This window comes from Gossypium hirsutum, chromosome D08 (genome assembly GCF_007990345.1).
Source record: "Gossypium hirsutum isolate 1008001.06 chromosome D08, Gossypium_hirsutum_v2.1, whole genome shotgun sequence".
NCBI lineage: Eukaryota > Viridiplantae > Streptophyta > Magnoliopsida > Malvales > Malvaceae > Gossypium > Gossypium hirsutum.
This window is the reverse complement of record NC_053444.1, coordinates 41,737,181-41,759,182: the sequence shown is the minus strand read 5'-3', so window position 1 is coordinate 41,759,182 and position 22,002 is coordinate 41,737,181. Positions and strand designations below refer to the sequence as shown.

Genomic DNA, 22,002 nt, shown 5'->3' with positions numbered 1-22,002 from the left:
ATCCTTCAGTCATTGAAATCTTTTCCAAGCAATCTGATATTGTTGATTGCAGCCATTATCCTATCGAGTATTGCTTGATCGATTCAGACTCTTTCATCTTCAAAATTTCAAAGTCACTCCTCAAATTGATCAACTATTGCTGTCTTGTTTTATCATATCCCTGAAACTCCTCATTCAGCTTCTCCCAAGCCTGTTTTGGAGAGTCACAGGCCATAATTTTGGTGAAGATCACATCTGAGACTCTATTTTGCATGCAAGACATTTCCTTGTATTTTTAGCACAGTCATCACTGTGTTTTCTAATTTTAACTATGGTAGGATTAGCTCTCAATAGAGGTGGCTCTCTATCATTCTCAACCACATTCCATAAATAATGAGCCTACAAATATGTCTTCATTTTCACTACCTATATGTAGTAGTTTTCACCAAAAAAACAAGTGGTGGTGGTGGTGGTGAAAAACTCATATTTTACAGCAACAATAAAGCAACTTTTATTTTTTATTTATCAGCAAACAACAAAGAACAAAAAAGGCCCTCAAAGATAACAGGCTCTTGATGCCATTTGTTGAGGTTATCAGTAACAATAGACAGAAAACATGAAAGAAAAAAAATAAGAAACTGAAAAAAAAAGATGATTTCAGCACACTCATTTCATTTTTAGATTGTTATCTTAAGTTACAAAAAAAATACCAAATACTTAACAACTCCTACTAACAACATTGGAAATTGCATAACATTGCTTGTACACTTTCATAAGCTGACTTATCAGCTAAATCAATACATGAACAAGAAAAATATCAGCCAAATAATATTATAAATTATCAAACTAAGTCACAAATAAACTAGACTAGTTTGCATATAACAAAAAAAAATTAGTTGCATGATTGTGCACCAAAAATCCTTGTTGCTGCATTACTGACCAACATTCAACATTATAATCTCAACATGGTATCAAGAGTCTAATTGTCTTGAACATTTTTTTCCAGAAAAACAATAACCAATATCCTTAAAAATATACCTATATCATTTTTTAATGGCTACGAAACAATCTCAACAACCACACTCCACCAAACTTTATTTGGGTCGTTGTCAAGCTGGCAGCATTCAAGGACACACTACCAAAAAATGCCTGATGTTTCACCTAATCTCTTATCAACAATCTCTGACACCTTATCCTCAAGGATCTCAGGGATATCACCCCTCCACACCCTGAAAATCACGAGCCAATCATGCTGTTGTCGGCAACACCACTATTTCTACATGGTTACTGGATAGCGGCGCATCGCACCACGTTACGTCTGACTTGAGCAATATTTCTCTTTATAAATCATATCAAAGATCTGATGATGTCATGATTGGCGATGGATCAACCCTTCACATCACCCACACTGGTTCTACCACCATACCTACTTCCTCTCACACCTTTACTTTACAAAATGTCCTTTGTGTCCTTTCTATGAAAAAGAACTTAATTTTGATTTACCAATTTTGCACCAATAATCATGTTTCTGTTGAATTCTTACATTCTACTTTCAGGTGAAGGATCTAAACACGAGGGTAATCCTTTTGATGGGTGAACCTAAGGATGGCGTATATAAGTGGCCAACCACATCTCTTTCAGTTCCTCCTTCATCGGTGCTTGCCTTTTCTAGTGTCAAGACCACTTCATCCGAGTGGCACTCTAGACTAGGTCATCCATCATTCCCTATTATGAAAAATATTGCTTCCAAGTTTTCTTTACCATTATCTAGCCCCTTGTCTTCTTTCACACATTGCAATGCAAGATCATGTAATAAAAGTCATAAAATTCCATTTTCTTCTTCTACCTTAACCTCATCCCTTCGGTTAAACTTCTCTATTTTGATTTCTGGACCTCTCATGTTTATTCTATTGATGGTTTTCAATACTATGCTATTTTTGTTGATCATTATACCCAATACATATGATATTATACACTTAAGTGTAAATCCCATGTTTATGATGTCTTCGTGCTCTTCAAGGTATTAGTTGAAAACCAATTTAAAAATCAAATTCTTACTCACTATATAGATAATGGTGGCGAATATCAAGCTTTTAAAAATTTTCTCTCTACCAATGGTATATCCCATCGTACTACACCACACCATACACTCGAAAAAAATGGTCTTTTAAAATGACGGCATCGTCATATTGTTGAAATCGATTTATTTCTTTTCACTCATGCATCCATGCCTCTAAATTATTGGTCTTATGCCTTTGTAACTGTTGTATATCTCATCAATCGTATGCCCATACCCACATTACATCTTTTATCTCCTTTTGAAAAACTCTTTGGGTCTCCACCCAACTACACTAAACTTCAAGTGTTCGATTGCTTATGTTATCTGTGGCTTCATCCTTATTCTTAACATAAACTTGATTGTTGTTCCACACTTGTATGTTTCTTGGTTACTCTTCCGCACAAAGTGCCTATATCTGTCTTGATCTGTCTACTTCTAAAACATATATTTCTCATCATGTCAATTTTTTTAAAAAAACTCCTTCCCTTTACTACTCACCACTCTTATCTATCTCATACCACTTCAGAGATCATTTTCAAAATGGCTTCCTCCAATCCAAATTCTCCTCATTTCACGTTACTCACTCAATACTTCTCTACAAAGGGATTCCTCATGTCAAAATCCATCATCACATGCCTAAACAGTTGACCAATCCCCTCACTAGTCGATTGCTCACCCTAGTCCTCAAATCTCCCTTTACCTAGAGACAGTTCGATTAACAATTTACTGCTTTAACCACACAATTCTAAAACTTCCTCTACTTCAAACACAACTCAACCTACCCATCAAAATACTCATCCCATGACCATTAGAGCAGAAGAAAACATCCACAAACCCCTAACCAAGATGAGTCTCACTGTTATCTTTCCTCAATCATCTGGCGTTGAGCCTCATACAGTTAACCAAGCCCTAAAAGATCCCAAATAGAGACAAACTATGAATGATGAGTTTGATGCCCTTGTTCGGAATGAAACCTAGGACCTTGTTCCATCATCTTTTCTATAAAATCTTGTTGGCTGTAAGTGGATTTTTCGTATTAAACAACTTGCTAATGATTCTATTGACAGATATAAAACTATACTAATTGCCAAAGGTTTTCATCAACGACTTGGTGTGGATTATCATGACACATTTAGTCCAATTGTCAAGCCAACAACAATACACCTTGTTCTAAGCCTGATAATCAATAAAGGTTGGCAATTACAACAGTTGGATATTAATAATTCCTTTTTCAATGTCATCTTTTCGAAGATGTCTATATGGTCCAACCTCTGGGGTTTGTTGGTCGAGACAACCCAACACATGTATGAAAATTAAAGAAGGTTATATGGACTCAAGCAGGACTCACAGGCTTGGTACCTTGAACTTCGCCAATTTCTCATTGTGTTTGGGTTCCCAAACTCTCATGCAGACACTTCTTTATTCATACTCTACTCAGGTGTCACTACAATATAACTTTTTTATTTTATAAACACTACAATATAACTACTTGTTTATGTAGATGACATTATTATCATAGGTACCAACACTAATATTGTTCAATGTTACATTGATCTCTTGGCACAACGTTTTTCAATCAAGGATCTTGGTTCATTATCCTATTTTCTCGGCATTAAAGTTCTCACCACTTTGTCTGGTCTATTGCTTACTCAAAAGCACTACATCACTAATCTTCTTACCCAAACAAAAATGTTTGGTGCACACCCTGTTGCTACACCACTTGCTACTGATGGAAATCTCATACTTCATTCAGGTACAACACTGATTGACTACAAAGAATATAGAACCATTGTTGGTAGTCTACAATATCTTTGCCTCACTCAGCCAGACATAATGTATGTTGTTAACAAGCTATCCCAACTCATGCATCACCCGACATCTGAACATTAAAATGTTACAAAATGGCTACTTCGGAATCTGTGTGGCACACTGACTCGTGGATTATTTCTTCATAAACAAAATCCACTTTCTTTTCATGCCTTCTTAGATGCAAATTGGGCTGGCAACAAAGACAACTATACCTCTACGAGTGCCTAAATTATCTATCTTAGTTGTCATCCTATTTCTTGGTCATCCACAAAACAACACACAATTGCTCGATCATCCACAGAAGCTGAGTATTGGTCAGTTACCACTACTACTTTAGAAATCAATTAGATTTTTTCTCTTCTCACGGAGCTTGGAGTCACTCTTCCTACACAACTTGTTATTTATAGTGACAATGTTGGTGCCACCTACCTCTTCTCTAATCCATTCTTTCATTCATACATGAAACATGTGGAAATTTCTATCACTTTATTCAGGATCAAGTTCAATTAGGCGCTCTTCGTGTTACTCATGCTTCCTTAGTAGATCAACTTTCCGATGTCTTACCAAGCCGCTTCCATGAAAACACTTCCAAGAATTAAAGGTCAAGATTGATGTCTCCTTTGGAGCTCCATCTTAAGGGGGCATATTAGAGAATTAATTCCCAGAGATTTTCTCTATATTATAATTAGTTGTAATCAATTACTTGTAATCCCCTAATTCTAGGATAGTTCCTATTTATGTTGTCCAATTTGTTTATATATATATTCCTTTTTAATCAATGGAAAATCAAGCCTACTCTATAGTCTCAACAATAAAATTATCATTATTCAAAACCATTGTGAAGCTTAATAAACATAACAATTTAGATAAAAATCATATTAACAAACAATAAAAAATTGTGAGAAAATTAGAACTTACCTTCACTAATCTTATACTGTTTTGTTTTCTAATTAAATTGCTATTCTTTTTAAAAAAATATTTTTTAATTTAAAATTTTAATATAATCTAATTAAATTAGATAGTTTGAAAATTTTGAATATATAAATTACGTAATTTAAAATATACTTCTAAAAATAATTATTTTTATGTTAAAATCAAAATTTTAAATAGATAATAGTAGAATAATATATAAATAAATATTTAAGTTAAATAAAATGCATAAATTATCTAATTAATATTTATTTATATATTTATCTAAATTTTAAAATTTTTAATTTTAAATTAAATATTTAAGATAATATAAATATTTAATATTTTTTTTAAAAATTATCTAAAAATAATGATAAAATCCAAAAAAAGTTACATATTAATTGTAATTTAAACTATTTAATTTTATCAATAGCCAATATCTTAATAGTTTTTAATATTTTATTTAACCCAGGACAAATTACAGTGTACGATTATTGTCCGAATCAACATTAGTATATATACAAAGTATAATAGATTACGTATTAATTTTATTAAATTATTATATATATATGGATTAATAAAAAAATATTTGTATTATTTGTATTTAAAAATAAAAATAAAAATGTATTTTTATTAAAAATATTTGAATTGTTTTTATTTAAAATTATACATGAACAGAAGATTTTAATATACATTATTTCCATTAAAAATATTTGAATTATTTTTTTTTAAAATGAAAATTAAATTTATTTATATTAAAAATATATTTACATTACATATTTAGAAATAGAGGTTTAACACATTACTTTTGAATTAATTTTATTTAAAAATAAAAAATTAAATAAAGAAATGAGATTGTCACTTATCGCATATATAAAAAATGTACTTTATTATATTATATATATAAGATACGATTGTATTTAAAAATAATTGATTTAAAAGCTAAATGAGAAGTAAATCTAAAAATATTATACATTGTAACTGTTAATTTAAATTTGTATTGTTACGTGACATATAATCAACTGCTTCTCGTAAGTTTGTTTCCAACTACTTTATAATATAGTGAGGGTGGATACCTCTAGCAGGAGACAGGTTGAGAGGGAAGCCGCTCTAACTACCGGCTCATAAAAGGAACTCATAAACATCTCTTGAAACCCCCATTATTATTATTATGCCCTTTTCGGCTATAGCTGGCTTTAAGATTTACTACCATGAAGAACACCTCGCTGCATATGACATCAGTTTCCTGTATCCTATCAACAATAATTCTAAAATATAAATCCAATGTTAACTGGAGCTAAGTTGATTATAGAAAAGACAGCTACTATGCACCAAGAATGCGGGAAACAATGACAGTAATATCATCTCCTTTTCCACCATCACGAAATCTTCCAGCCCTTTTAGAAGCCTCCATAAATGGAGTGACAGCTGCTTTATCCCTGGATGGTTGGTAAGCTAGTTGAGCCATTTCCCAAACCATTTCCTCTGCACCTAAATCTTGTTCAATCCCTTTTGATGCTGTCGCCAGTATTTGCAATTCAAACAAGTTGTCAAACAGTCCATCTGTTCCTGCTATTATCACATCTCCTGCTGCTACTCTAACCTTTATTACCTGCGCACATTGTATATTACATTGCAATATATATTCTAAACTTGAGCTAATCCACTATTTGCTCTTACCTGTGCCTGCCTGGGTTTAGCACAATTTGCAGAATTTCCCAACTGATACGGAAAATTGAAAGAGTGTAGCTGAATTGGGGATTTGTATATTATTTCAACTCGTCTGATCACCATAAACCTGCTATCTCCCACATTAACAGCATGCAACATCTATTCAAGTAAAACCAACAAAGAATTATAGTTTTGCATTAACATGATTCATGTACGTGCGCAACAAGATTAAAGCAAAAACAACAACACACATTGCCCTCCTGGAGAGTTATGATGCATGCTGTTGAAGACCCTTGAGCCTTGGTCTTAGAGAAGGCTTCATCCAAAACCTTCATGGGATCAACCTGAGTGAGTGGCTGAGTGAGGGTAGCCAGAAGAGAATTGTTGATGAGCTCCGCCGCATATAATCCAGCATCAACACCGTGCTTGCTCCAACCACCCACACCATCTGCATTCCGATTGTCTTCTTTTCTTCACAGATAAAATGGCTGTCATCACCTTGTGGCTTTGAAGCACGATCTTTGGCTATATAAAACGACCCACACTTCAGCCTCAACTTTTCCCTTCGAATACCATTCCTAAAACCCCAAAGCCAAAACAAAACAATAATAATAAGACCAGACCAGATCTTGTGAGCGCGTCATTCAGTTTCCCTTCTTCCCAATCAATCTTCAACACTTGGTGGGGAATTTGGTAATTGATGGGCCTACCCTTTCCAACATGAGATTGTAAAGCATAATTCCACTGCCAAATGCCACCTTTGTTGATGCACTTTGTGTTTTGTGTATAACTGTATACCCCTTAAAATAAGTTCTTAAATTAACGAATTTCCGATATCTAAGAACAGTTTTCTTCGTCCTAAATGACATGTAAAAAAAAAAATTGAATACATGGTTTCTTCTGATTGTTGAACTCAAAACGAAGGAAGTTGAGAAGTAGGTCAGTGGAAAGCAAGAGATTTTAAGCGAATAATATCAGTAATTAAAGTACTCCAATTACAATTATAATTCTCCCACTCTGCTTTTGACATTTTAGTTATTTATTTTTAAAAATTATTATATGACCATTAAGTTATCGATTTATCACATTATAATCACTTTAATTTTCAATTGAAGATATATGAGAAATTGATTTGACATGTTATCAATTTATCACATTTAATCACTTTAATTTTCAATTGAAGATGTATGAGAAGTTGATTTGACACGTTAATTCATAATACTTTACGAATGCCACGATTTTTCCACATAAATTATATAATTAAAAATAAATAAACTCTTACTTTTTACATTTTTATATTTTAGAAACAATGTTGCATTTTTTATAGATTATTATTTCATAGTGGCAGATCTAGAAATGTGGCTTAGGGGGGCAATGGTGAAGTCAAAAAAAAATTTGGGGGCGAAATTAAATTATATACTTTTATGATAGTAAAAATGCAATTTCGTCATTTTAATACCCTATATCTTTATAATTTTTATAGGATTAAATCAAATTTTTATCATTTTGGGGAGTATAATTTTACCATTACTAACTTAAATTTTTATAAATTATAAAGGGCCTAAATGGAAATTTTCCATTTTAGGGGGGGTCAGGGCCCTCCCAGCCCCCTTAATTTCGCCCTTGATTATTTTGTTTCCGTTTATTGATTATTACTTTTTCTTTTTTATAGAAAACCAAATTGGGATAATTTCAAGTTTCACCCTTGTATTTTAATGAAATTGTTAAAGTAGTACTTATACTTTTAATTTATTCATTTTGATACTTATACTTTCTTTATGTCTTCTATTTTGGTACTTCAATGTTAAATGTGTTAGAATTTTGACACGTGGACCATAGAATGAGTGACATGTGTCCCATTGGATGTTTAAAAAAAAGTCAAACGTCCAGGGGAAGGAATTGGGAAAAATTTTCCTTTTCATATTTATAGGTTTAAAAAAAGTAAAAGAAAATAGAAGTTTAATGCCTCCTTTCAACCCTCGTTAATCTGAACCAACACCTCTTCTTCTTTTTTTGGCCTGAACCAACAACCCTTCTTTAAACCATAATAAACCCTCCATGGACACTTTCCCTTTCACTTCCCTCTGCCTTTTCCACCCTCTTTCCTACTTTCAAACTGTCCTTTTCCTGCCCCCTCATCCCCCTCTCCCTCACGGTTGCCCGATTCTTTTCCCCACTGAAGATCGAGGTTAAGGAGCAAGATGAGTTGCTGGAGCAGTGACGAAGGTCGAAGCTCGCTTGGCTTTGTAAGGAGTTGCTAACTCATAAGGCGACAACTTTGGTTAGGATCTTTGAATGCACAAGCAAGAGGATGCTATTTACATAGATTTTCATTAATGTATGAAAATTCAAGAAAATGAAACTGGTTGTCGTTTATTTTGATTTCTTCATTATGATAAGGACCACGCTGCAAAAGCTAACTATTGGGGTTGGAGAGCTTAGATCATATAAATCCAGTTGAAAATCTCTTACTTTTTTACGTAGGAATAAGTGAATTGGGAATTCTTCAAAACTAAATATCAAAAGAAATACGTTAGTAAAAGATATCTTTATAAGAAGCAAAAAGAATTCCTCGAGTTGAAACAGGGTAACAGATCAGTTGTGAAATATTAGCATGAATTTGTTCAACTTAGTAAGCATGCTCATGAAATTGTATCTTCTGAGGAAGAAATGTGTATTCATTTTGAAGATGGCTTAAATAATGAGATCAAGTTATAGGTGGGTGCAATGGAAATTAGAGAATTTGTGGTTTTGTCTAACAAAGCCCAGAAGATGGAAGAGGTACATAATCGTAAGAAATAAAATGAGAAGAAAGCTCGTGATTTTAATAAACGCAACTAAAATAGGACATTTTCTACTCCTCCATAGAAGAAGATAAAAGAATCAGGTGACCGTTTTTCTAAGCCATCAGGGTTTTCAGGTAGAGATCGATCTATACAGAACAATATGAGATCATCGGCACCTTCAATGACTAGCATGGGTAGCATCCGTAATGTAAACAAGCCAGAATGTAGTGAATGTGGCCAAAATCACTTCAGTGTATGTGGGAAGAATGACAAATCCTGCTTTATTTGTGGATCTCCCGGTCCTTTCAAAAGAGATTGACCGAAGCGAATTGAGGCAAACATAGATTGGAAAGCAAAACTTGTTGTTACTTCTACCAAAGGCAGAAGTCCAGGAAATAGTGGTGCTGCAGAAGTCAGCAGAAGTGGGGCCAAAGACACAGCAGTTCTATCTGAAGCTCAAGCTTTCGCCAAAGCTTATGCGATCCGTGCACGTGAAGAGGCATCAAATCCTGATGTTATATCTGGTACATTCTCTATGTTTGATGCTACTGTATATGCATTAGTTGACCCGAGATCGACACATTCATATATATGCACTACATTAGTAACTAAAAAGAATTTACCAGTTGAGTCAACCGAACATGTCATCAAAGTAAAAAATCTGTTAGGTTAGTGTCGTAGTTGATTTTATATGCAAACAGTGTCAACTAAAAATTCAAGGCTACGGCTTTCTTACTGATTTAATGTTACTGCCATTTAACGAATTTGTCGTTATTTTGGAAATGAATTGGTTGACTCTGTTCATGATGTTATTGTGAATTGTCATAAAAAATGAATTGATTTGAGATGCCAGAATGAGAAAATGATTTATGTTGAATCCGCAAAGTCTAATTGTATTTCAAATATAGTTTTAGCGATTTCAATACAAAAATTGATCCGAAAAGGTTGTAATGCATTTTTAGCTTATATTTTTGATTCTAGAGTATCAGAAAAGAAAGTTGACAAGTGCCAATGGTATGTGAGTTTACAGATGTTTTTCATGAAGAATTATCGGGTTTACCACCAGAGCGAGAAGTTGAATTTGTTATCGAGTTATTGTCAGAGACTGCTCCAATTTCGATTGCTCCATACCGAATGGCTCCAACCAAAATAAAAGAACTAAAAGCTCAATTGCAAGAATTAATTGACAGAGGATTTATTCAACCAAGCACATCACCGTGGGGTGCACTTGTTTTATTTGTGAAGAAGAAAGACAGATCGATGAGGTTGTGTCTAGATTATCGACAATTGAATAAAGTCATGATAAAGAATAAATATTTGTTACCCCATATTGATGATTTATTTGATCAACTGAAAGGACCCACAATGTTTTTTAAGATCGATCTCAAATTTGATTATTATTAGTTGTGAGTGAAAGATGTCGACATGCCAAAAACAGCGTTTAAAACTCGTTATGGACATTACGAGTCTCTAGTTATGCCATTTGGATTGGCAAATGCCCCAAATGCGTTTATGGATCTAATGAATCGGGTTTTTCAACCACATCTTGACAATTTCATTGTTGTTTCTATTGATGATATTCTGATTTATTCCATAAATGAATTTGAGTATGCTCAACATTTGAAGATCGTATTCTAGACCTTGCATGAAAAGAAATTGTATGCAAAGTTTAGTAAATGTGAATTTTGGCTTAAAGTTGGATTTCTTGGTCATGTGATTTCAGCTGAAGGGATACAATTTGATCCAAGCAAGATTTCTATTATTTTGAATTGTAAGCCTCTGTGAAACATTTTTGAGATATGTAGTTTCTTGGGATTAGCCGGATATTATCGACGATTTGTTAAGAACTTTTTGATAATAGCATTACCTATGACGAAACTGTTATAGAAAGATGTTAACCTTGTTTGGTCTGAGAAATGCCAGCAAAGTTTCGATTAGTTGAAAAATATGTTGACAAAGGCACCGGTGTTGACATAGCTTGAATAAGTGAAAGAATTTGTTGTTTAGAGTGATGCATCTTTGAATTGTTTGGGATGTGTTTTGATGTAGGAAGGCAAGGTTATTGCATATGTTATGAGACATCAAACCATGAAATATGGTTGTGGAACATTGTCAATAGGTTGCGCATTTTGGAGAATATAGAAAAACCACTCAAATTATTTTGTGACAATAAGTATTGTATTCCAACAACAACAATAGCTCATCTAAGTCAAAGCATATTGACATAAAGTTCCTCATTGTGAAAGATAGAGTGTAAAATGAACAAATATCCATATAGCACATTGGGACAAACTCCATAATAGCATATTTGCTCACAAAAGGTTACCACCCAAGGTTTTTCATGAGCACACTGCTCATATGGGTGTTATATTACTTGAGGACATCATGGCTTAGCAGGAGTTTGTATTTTATTTGCTTTATGTTTGTTTTCCACTACACCAAAATAGGCTTTTAGCGGCGTTTTTTTAGGCCTTTAGCGGCGCTTTTGGAAGCACTGCAAAAAATGCCACTATTGACAACACCACTAACGTTTGCGGCGTTTTTAAAAATAAACGCCGCTAAAAGTCATGCCCTTTAACGGCTCTTTTACAAAAACACTAGACCTTTAGCGGCGCTTATCCCACAAACACCGCTATAGATCATGATCTTTAACGACGCTTCTCTCACAAACACCGCTAAAGAACAAGACCTTTAGCGACGCTTCTACCACAAACGCCATTATAAGATGACTTTTAGCAACGCTTTTTGATAAACGCCATTAAAAACATGACTTTTTAAAAAATATTTTAATTAAAAAATATTTATTTCTATGATAAATATTATATTATGTTTTTGAAATTTAAACTTTAAATTATATACTTTTAAGGATAAAAAATATTAATTAAATTAAAATTTCTATTAAAATTTTAACTTTAAAGTTAAATATAAAAATTAATAAATTTAAATTTAGAATTAAAATATTATGTTTAAATAAATGAGCACCTAAAATTCCAATCAATCCTAACGAATAATAAATTCACATATCTACCATTTTTTTTAATTCATGTCAATATTATAAAATTAAAGAAACCAAATTATACTAAATTAAAATCAAATGATAACAGAGGGACTAAAACCATAATTAAACTATAATAAAAAATCAATCATTCTTGCATGAAATGATGAAAATATCCAAAGTCAAACACATTTCTATCCAGTAGGAAATGAGAAAAGTAACTAATTAGAAGGATAATTCAAACAAATCCAAAATCCAAAGATTCAAATATTCAAAGTTAACATTGCAAACAGGTGCACCATTGTAAGAGGATCGTCCAAATCTCTAAGTGCATCAATAAATGTTGGATACCTAAAATACCAAACACATTTAGATGTCTGCACCAAGAAGAATGCGTCCAATGATCAACATTGTGATATTCACCACACCTGCATTGCTAGCTCCTCCTAGGAAGAAGCTGACTACACCAATAAGAATGCTGGCTCGACGTCCTTTGTTTCTAGTAACATAGGAGGCTCCAAATGTAGAAACAAGGCCTGCGAAGTAGAGCAAAGACTTAAAAAGTGTAAGGAGCTGGTTTTCATATTTGCAGTAGTCAATTTTAGCACACACGTTTCTATCATAAGCACACACGTTTTAGCAATTTTACAAACAAGAAAAAAAATAGCTTTTCTTCTTAGCTCACACTTGCAGCACTAGAAACTGAGTAAAAGAGCATTCATAATAATTTTCATTAAGACTTCATTCTTATCATTTATAGTTAAAAGAAAACAAAAAAAAAAAACAAATAAGCATTGTTCATCTAAGTAGACCAGAAACATCCTTGGCAAGCAAAAGCATTTGTGAGTGCCGAGATAATTCTACATATGCCAAAAAGCCTGCAATTGGAGCTTATTGCTGCATAGCAGAAAGCCTTTAATGTCCATCGCACTGAGAGTCAAAGATGGATCAAAATTTTTAAGAGTACATGGACTTACCTTATATTTTAACCCCAATATATATTTTGGTGGGGGGTTGAATCTTATAAAAAGACCAATACCTTCTTGAAACTTCAAGATCCTCTACTGTCTTCAACATGTTTGCTCATTCAGCCTTTAGATACTGCCATTCTCAGTCAATATGCACCATAAAAACATGAAATTAATTACCTGGGTATATATATAATTTATATTTACATGAAATTAATCCAATAGGACAATAATGTTAAACCTTACCAATTTATACATGACAATTAACAAAAACTAGCGATTCAAATTCATGTGTTTACTAACAAATGGAGGAGAATCTATATAAAGTAAAGAGATGAAAATCATAAATAAATCTATAATTAATTGCATTAAGACATCAAAAACAAAAGACATGCTAACCTGTAGGTTTTGTTCAATTGGCTTATTGGTTTCGTTATCCTTTGTATGCTGCCTATAACGTTCTATAGTTTGCTGCATGTTAAATAAATGATATATCCAAATAGCAACACAAATCAATGTATGGAAAAGCTTGTAATTAAAAAACCAAACAATGTTTTAATTGGGACAGAAGCTACATGTATATAAGCATAAATGCAATAAAAACCTCAAATGAAAAAAAATGATTAACTAAACAGTATCATTAAGCATTTCCACAATGAATTTCAAAAGATGAAAGAAAATATCTATGTACATATAAAACATGACATAAACATTTTCAAGCAATGATCAGAGTCATATATGAAATCATCAGTAGATCATTAAGACATTAGGTAAACAAAGTTGTGACTAATGTTGCTGTCTTTTCTCTGAAGAAATTATTGGATTTAAACATGAATAACATCCAATTATATGTACATAGATATTTTGCACTCTCGAAAGTTCTATTTCTTTATTTCTTGCCAAATAATCCCTTCTTCCACAAACAATAAGTAATCATTTTCATTCTTAAAGCAGAAATCTTTTTGGCACTTCGGCTATAATAGTTCAGATGCAATTATAATATGAAACACATAAATGTAAAGTCTTTGTAACAGGAGTCAATAACAATAGAAACTCAGCAAATCAAAATACAAAGATGCGACATAAGAAATACATAAATGATAAAAGAGCACACTATATAAACAAGAGATTCATCATCATTCAGCAAAGGCAAACCTTTCCAAACAGTTTTCTTGCTAAAAGCCACATTAACATAAACCCGCAAAACGTAGCCTTCTTGTTGGCCATCATTGTCGCTTTCTACATCCCAAAGCCCCTGGAATACACAGCAACTTCAAGCACATATTAGAAACATTTCGACTGAGCTAAAAGTGTCAAAAAAAATAGATTATGCACAAAACAAGGAATATTTCAGAACAACTGAAACAGAACTGTTTTTCATGAACTTCCACAATTTAGAATTATTATTTAGCATCTTCTACTCTCCATGATATATACCCTGATAAGAAGAATACTAGAGGAGATTGGTAGTAAAAATGCGCATTTAAGTTAGCTCAAAACCTTACATGCCAGTTTGTATGCTTACTTATCAATAATTCTTAAACCAAGATTTAATTTAGCACATTGACCAAATCTGGGAAAAAAATGATTTGGCTCAAGAAAATTACCAACCTAAATTTCTTGAAATGCAATGGACAAATTTGTCTCCAATATATATTGCATGAACATACACCAACGAAAGGTGGACGCAACATCATGCTTTTGTATTTAGCTCTCAACTTGAAGGGCTAAAATACAATTTTCCTCTGTTTCTGAAAATTCTGACACATAATCTTATAGCAGGATAATTTATGCCTAATAGTGGCATACTAGGGAATGGAGAGCAGAAGAGCACTTTATACGTTAACGCATTTCAAGGGAGCTCAGGTCTAGCTTGTACCTCTACACGGAAATAATCTCCATATGGTACATCACTGATCTCTTGTGATGTCTCTATAACCAAGTGACAGTCCAAAGTAAAAGTGGTACTGTCAGAATATATACAAGAATAAAAATAATATAGAAGATCTAAAGGAGTAAAAAAATGCAGCCAACTCAAAGAATTATAAGGTAATGCCTATTCCTAGTTTGAGCATTGTGTTTAAAGGCATGGAATAATAAACTACTTAGTGAAATATAAGGGTAGAAAACTACTAAGATAAAACTTTGGTTTTAACATATGACCCAAAAACAGTAATATTTTGATAGCTCAGTGCATCAACAACTGCAACTTCAATAATATTTCCCATTAACCAAAACTATAGACATACGAATGGCTCTGGTTTTATAATGTACTTAGACCTACACATGTTAAATTTCATTTGTTGTTTTGGACTACCAAAGGTATCAAGAGAAAATGGTTCATTCCAATGATGCATCCTCTTAAATGAGAAACAACAATAACAAATAAACAGTGCCTTCAACTATATAATAGCATATAAGGCACCATAAAATATAATTGAAATGTGAGCTAGAGCTTGCAAATTCAAAGAGCTTGCCTCTAAGAGAGAAGATGATTAAAGCAACTTCAGCATCACAAAAAACTGATAGTTCAAAAGCTTTCTTTAGTAGCCCATTTCGTCACTTTGAAAATGTAACTTGCCTGCTCGTATCGTTCTCTATGCGCCTCATTTGTGCTTTTCCCCTCACCATGACGAGGATCTTCGTACCTTCAAAGCCAACAAAACATATATATATATGAAATACCAAACAAGCATTAAAACAAACACATGGAAAACATAAGAATATAACTAGTTCTTCTTGTTTGTTTGCGGCGTAGTCATTCTATTGCTAAAATTTCCACTTAGCTCAGACTAATTAGTAATTTTCCATAAGTGACTCTAGCCAGGTTATCAAAAATGAGAAAAAACTGATCTTGGACTTCATATGTGCACGCGGTGCTAAGCTAGTTTAAGTAGTCTCCTGCAATAACTTTACCTGGGCAGCTTTTGCATTCAATCCATTGGCTTCATTCTCTTCATCCGTTTCTAGAATAATGTATTTACAAGAAAAAAATAGAAAAGACACAAGTAAACTTGTTTTGTACAAAGATAAAAATAGATATTAAGGTTTTGTAATGGACAGTTTCAAAGACTTATTTCTCCTATTCCTTAACTCAATTTAAATTAACTTACAATTGATTAATCCTTTACTCACTAAAAATAGAAGTTGAAGATTGTAGTTCAATGAAATAACAACACGAAAAACAAATGTAAATTAAGTAATATTTTAATAAGGAATAGCAAACGGAACCTCAAATATATTAATCGAACTTATATCAGAAATACTCCATACAGGTTGTTAAATCCATATGCTTTGAGTCCTCTTCCACTAAAGAGGTAGCACAAAACAAATTGTCAAGATCAATCAAATTAGGAAAAATGAAAAATCTCCGGAAAAGAAAAGCCAAAATTAGAAATAATCTCACATTGTTTTGCTATTTGATATTTCTGCATAAACAATGGTAAAACTGAAAATAACCTAAAAGAATAATAGATTTAAACACTTTAAAAAATATTAATCATCTAACAAATTGCATAGAAAAAGATCAGATTAATCAAATAATTATCTGATTAATGTAATCACTTTTATTTTTTATTAAGTTCCACAGATAAATTTGATTACCATAAATCAAATCATAACATAAAGATCTAAAACATCTATAATGGATCCACTAAAACCCTAGAGAGAACAAAAAAAATGAATCATAAGCTAATTCAAATCCGAACATAAGCAGATTGCAAAAGAAAACAAAAAGGAAAAGGAGATTTGAGAAAGAGGAAGAGATATCGGAGTGCAAACGAGCATGAAACATGTAAGTAGCATGGAAATGAAGCTCAAGAACAATCAACTTACATAAAAAATAATAACCATTAACTAAAAAATAGCACAGAAAAATATCAGATTAAACAAGTAATTATCTAATAAATGCAACCATTTTTATTTTATATCTTACTGTTATTTCTGATTAACTTAAATCAAATCAGTACATAAAGATCCGAAACATCGAGAATCGATCCATTAAAACCCTAAAGAGAACAAAAACCGAATAATAAGCTAATTTAAGCAGAGTTTTTAAAAAATAAATCAAGAAAGGAGAGATATCAGAGTGCTTACGAGTATGAAACATGTCGGTAGCATGGAAATGAAGCTCAATAAATTCCTCGAAGCAGCTTCCATGGAGGAAGAGAGATTTTTGGATTTTGCTAAAAGTCCAGCGGGACTGTGATTGTTATATGTTTATGAATCGCAATCGGTTTTTTTAAAAGTTCTGCAGAGAAAGAAAAAATAACTTTCCAAATTTGGGCGTTTAAGAATTGGGATTGAGGAAGAAAAGATAGCAATGGGCATGGAGTTAAAAGTTTTAAAGGACGGTATGTTTGTAAAGTTGGGGGTTTTCAAGGGGGGTAATTAAGGATTTTAGGGGGGAAATTTGGGGATTTCGGGGGAGGGGATTCTATAAAATGGTGCTATTTTTTAAAATTAAAATTATTTTTTTGTGGTTTTTTTTATAAAAACGCCGCTATTGCTTATCTTTTCTGGCGTTTTTCATAAAAACGCTGCAAAAAATTATTTCATTTGAAATAAAATGACACTGTTTTACTATATAAAATGACATTATTTTTTTGAAGTAAAATTATTTTTTGTGGCATTTTTCATAAAAACGCCGTTATTGCTTACTTTTTGCGGCTTTTTTCATAAAAACACCGTAAAAATTTATTTCATTTGGAATAAAACGACACTGTTTTGCTATATAAAATGGCGCTATTTTTTTACAGTAAAATATTTTTGTGGCGTTTTTTATAAAAATGCCGCTATTGCTTACCTTTTGTGACGTTTTTCATAAAAACACCGCAAAAAATTATTTCATTTGGAATAAAACGACATTGTTTTGCTATATAAAATGGCGCTATTTTTTTAAAGTAAAATATTTTTGTGGCGTTTTTTATAAAAATGCCGCTATTGCTTACCTTTTGTGACGTTTTTCATAAAAACGCCGCAAAAAATTATTTCATTTGGAATAAAACGACACTGTTTTGCTATGCTAAAAATCTTTTATTTTGTCTGTTAAAAATTATTAGTTAAGTGATTTTATAAAACATTTATTATTATTTTTTATAAATTGAATTTTTATAAAAAAATCAAGTAATCTCAAAATAAATATCGTATATTTTAATAAGAAAAAAATGATTAAATGGCTGTAATTAATTATTAAGTTAGAATTATCCAATGTAAGCAATTAATCTCTCACATACCAAAATTCTATTGAAGATTGAGACGTTAATCATGATTTTATATTATTCATTTCCGATCTAATCTCCATTTTATTAGAGATATTTCTTCCTAACTAAAATATAATTATTTTGCTAAATGTTCGATGTGAAATGATTTTAATTTTTGTATTTTATTTTTATTTGTTATAATTTGGTCCTATATATCCAAAATAGATAGTTATCTATCCGTATCAATTTGTTACATTTTAATTATTTATTAATTTTTTAAATCTAATATTTAAATATATCAAATGGTTTAGATTAAATATTTGTTAGTCATAGACACCACTAATGTTACCTTTTCTAGCGTTTACAGAAGAAATGCCACTAATAAATTAAATTCTTATAATGAAACGACACTGTTTTGGAAAATTCTAATACATATTAGCGGCGTTTTTTGCTATAAACGCCGCCAAAGCTCGCATATTTTACAATTTTTTATATTCAATTATTGTATATTGCATATCAATTTTAAATTAATAATCTTTACAATTTATTATTATCTCTTTTACAATTATATAAGAACTTATTTAATATATAAATTAAAAAATACTAATTAATCTAACCCTTAAACCCTAACCCGACCCCAAATATCTAAACCCTAAATCACTAACTCTTAACCCCAAACACCTATCCATTAACCCCTAAACCTTATTTAATATATAAATTAAAAAATATTAATTAATCTAAACCTAACCCGACCCTAAACCCCTAACCCCTAAACATTATTTAATATATAAATTAAAACACACTAATTAATTTAAACCCTAAACCCTAACCTGACACTGAATCCATAAACTCTAAATCCTTAACTCTTAACCTCTAACCCCTAACCCATAAACCTTAAATCACAACCCTTAAATTAGAATCCCTAATTCCATAATCTATAAACCTTAAAATTGTAACTCTTAAATTGGCCCTAAACCCTAAATTAACCATATATATACCCTAAACCATATATATTAAACCCTAAACTATAATGATAATTAAATTAAATATTTTAAAATTAATACTATCGTATCTATTACAATTATTTGAAATTATTTAATATATAAATTAAAAATCAATCAATCATGTACCCAAAAAATTTTAAAATTATTTTAAATAATAGTATTTTAATTTCTCCATTTTCAACAAATATTTTTCTGTGTTTTTTTTATTTCAAATTATTTCTACATGTCATTATTTCAAATTTATCCATTTTTAACAAATATTCAATTAAAAGCAAATTGAATTTTAATTAATATAAATAAACAAATTAAATAGTAAATAGACAGATAAAATGCTTTTGAGGTGTTTTTTCAAAAACGCTGCTAAAGCCCTGAGCATTAGCGGCCCTTCTTGGAAAACGCCGCTAAAGCCCTGAGCATTAGCGGCGCTTCTTGGAAAACGCCGCTAAATCCCCGAGCATTAGTGTCGCTTCTTTAAAACGCCGCTAAAGACCTGAGCATTGGCGGTGCGTCTTGAAAAACGCCGCTAAAGCCCCGAGCATTAGCGACGCTTTTTCAAAAACGTCGCTAAAGATCTGAGCATTAGCGGCGCTTCCGCTAAAGATCTGAGCATTAGCGGAGTTTTTTTTAAAAACGCCGCTAAAGCCCCGAAATGTAGAAAACGATGACGTTGGGCTTAGGTTTTTTGCGGCATTTTTTCAAAAAATGCCGCTAATGCTCATTTTTAACGGCGCTTTCTAATGCTTGATCTTTAGCGGCGATTTACGTAAGGCGCCACTAATGCTTGATTTTTAGCGGCGTTTTTTGTCCAAACGCCGCTGAAAATGCCGCTAAAAGCCTGTTTTGCTGTAGTGTTCAGACCTTTATGTATGTGGTCATTTTCTGATAAAAAAAAGAAGCATTCAGTTTATTCACTCTGTTTGATACTGACCTCACTTAAGTTTAATGAGGACTAGTTGGAAATAGCCATGTTTGGTTCACATTGCACGTAATTTCCATGCTACACATCCATACTTGATCTATGTCATTGGGTTGTGTTAATATACATGATCAGGAATGGATTTAGTTACGATATATGTAACGAAAGTCGCCTTAGTTCTATGTTAACATAATTAATGGACGAGATTGTTCAGAATACCTTTTGAATATGATAGTAAAGTTTTGAGCTTATAAGGTTATATAATGACATGTAATTATAGAATAATTAGTATATAAATGTGGTCCAAGTGGGACATTGTTGAAAAATATGGACATCACATATATAATAAGAGTAATTACATGTTATTATTTATTATCATAAAAGGTTAGCCCAAATTAAAAGTGATATAATTTGGTTAAGGTTTATTTGGCTTTAGTTATTAAATAAAGTATAAGTATAGATACTCTAATAACTAATTTCTAATTAATGATGGGCTGATTATAAATTAGCTTAATATGCAAAAGTTATAAATTAGGGTTATAGTCCTCAAATTACGAGTAACTTTTCTAATATCCCATCTTGAGAAAAGAGAGAGTCACTTTTCTTTCTCTAAATTACTTGTGTGATAATTTGGATGATCAATACCATAAGACCGAAGATTTCAATAAATCAATGGATTCAGGTACGCTTCCACATCTAATTTTGTTCTTGGTTTTTTCTTAATGATTTAACATGATAGATCATGATTTATAATTTTAAGTTTCTATCAGACTTTCTTTTACTATTCTAATACATCCTTCAAGGTTTTAGGGTTTCTACTAATGACAAAAACAATTGGTGATGTTAATCTTTCAAATTTAGTTGGCATTGAAAATGAATTGGAATTAATCTTTATGACGAAAACCCGGTTTTCCAACATCATTATTTTTTTATTTTTTTAAACCTAAAATTAAAAAAGGGAAAATTCCTCCCCTTGATCATTCGACTTTTCATCTGAACATTAATGACACATGTTGCTCATTAATGACTACGTGTCAAATTTTTGGCACATTTAACGTGGTTACGGTTTAATATCAAAATATAATATCAAAAGAAAATATAAGTATCAAAATGAACAAATTAAAAATATAACTATCGTATTGATAATTTCGTTAAAATACATGGATAAAACTTACTATTATCCCAACCAAATTTAGGCTGTCGTGGGAAAGAAAATTCAGCACTGCCTCTAAAATGCAAAAGGTAAGAAGTTAATTTTTCTTAATTGAAATTATATATATACGTTCAAAATTCTTGTAATCCATTTGTGTAACACCCCTAATCCATATTCGTCGCCGGATTAAGGTTACGAGGCATTACCGAACAGCACACAACTTAGGAGATCCATTCATTAGTATTCATGTTTAAGGTAATGTAAACTCAATTATACAAATCATAAGTACATTTCCTTTTAATCATTCAAATAATCAAATTTTTAAAAGAACTTAATAGATGATAATTTCCCTATGCACACATAAGAGTATTCAAACATATATATAATCTTAGGATCATTACCATAAATCCGAACAAATTTTTAATGTAACATATATAATGCACATTTTAGCCTATCCCTATGAACCATAATAAAAGCACAAAATACAATCGTAGTACACCCATTTGCATACTAATTTTCATGCCACAAATTTGCACTCACACAAACAATTCA

The 22,002-nt window shown here is 31.7% G+C and overlaps 1 long non-coding RNA gene and 1 pseudogene across 3 annotated transcripts; both read right to left on the bottom strand.

The window, feature by feature from the left end:
* Nucleotides 1-5,902: 5,902 nt before the first annotated feature.
* On the bottom strand, nt 5,903-7,067 carry LOC121220334 (probable protein phosphatase 2C 55; annotated as a pseudogene).
* Nucleotides 7,068-12,334: 5,267 nt separating this feature from the next.
* LOC107911310 (uncharacterized) lies at nt 12,335-15,143 on the bottom strand. 3 transcript variants are annotated; one of them, XR_001687841.2, is made up of 5 exons: nt 15,056-15,143; nt 14,332-14,431; nt 13,576-13,647; nt 13,186-13,309; nt 12,335-12,744 (listed from the first exon to the last, which is right to left on the bottom strand). It is a non-coding gene; the product is annotated as an uncharacterized lncRNA (long non-coding RNA). The 3 variants fall into 3 exon arrangements; XR_001687839.2 differs by having other exon boundaries at nt 13,186-13,647; XR_001687838.2 differs by having other exon boundaries at nt 13,186-14,431.
* Nucleotides 15,144-22,002: the final 6,859 nt, after the last annotated feature.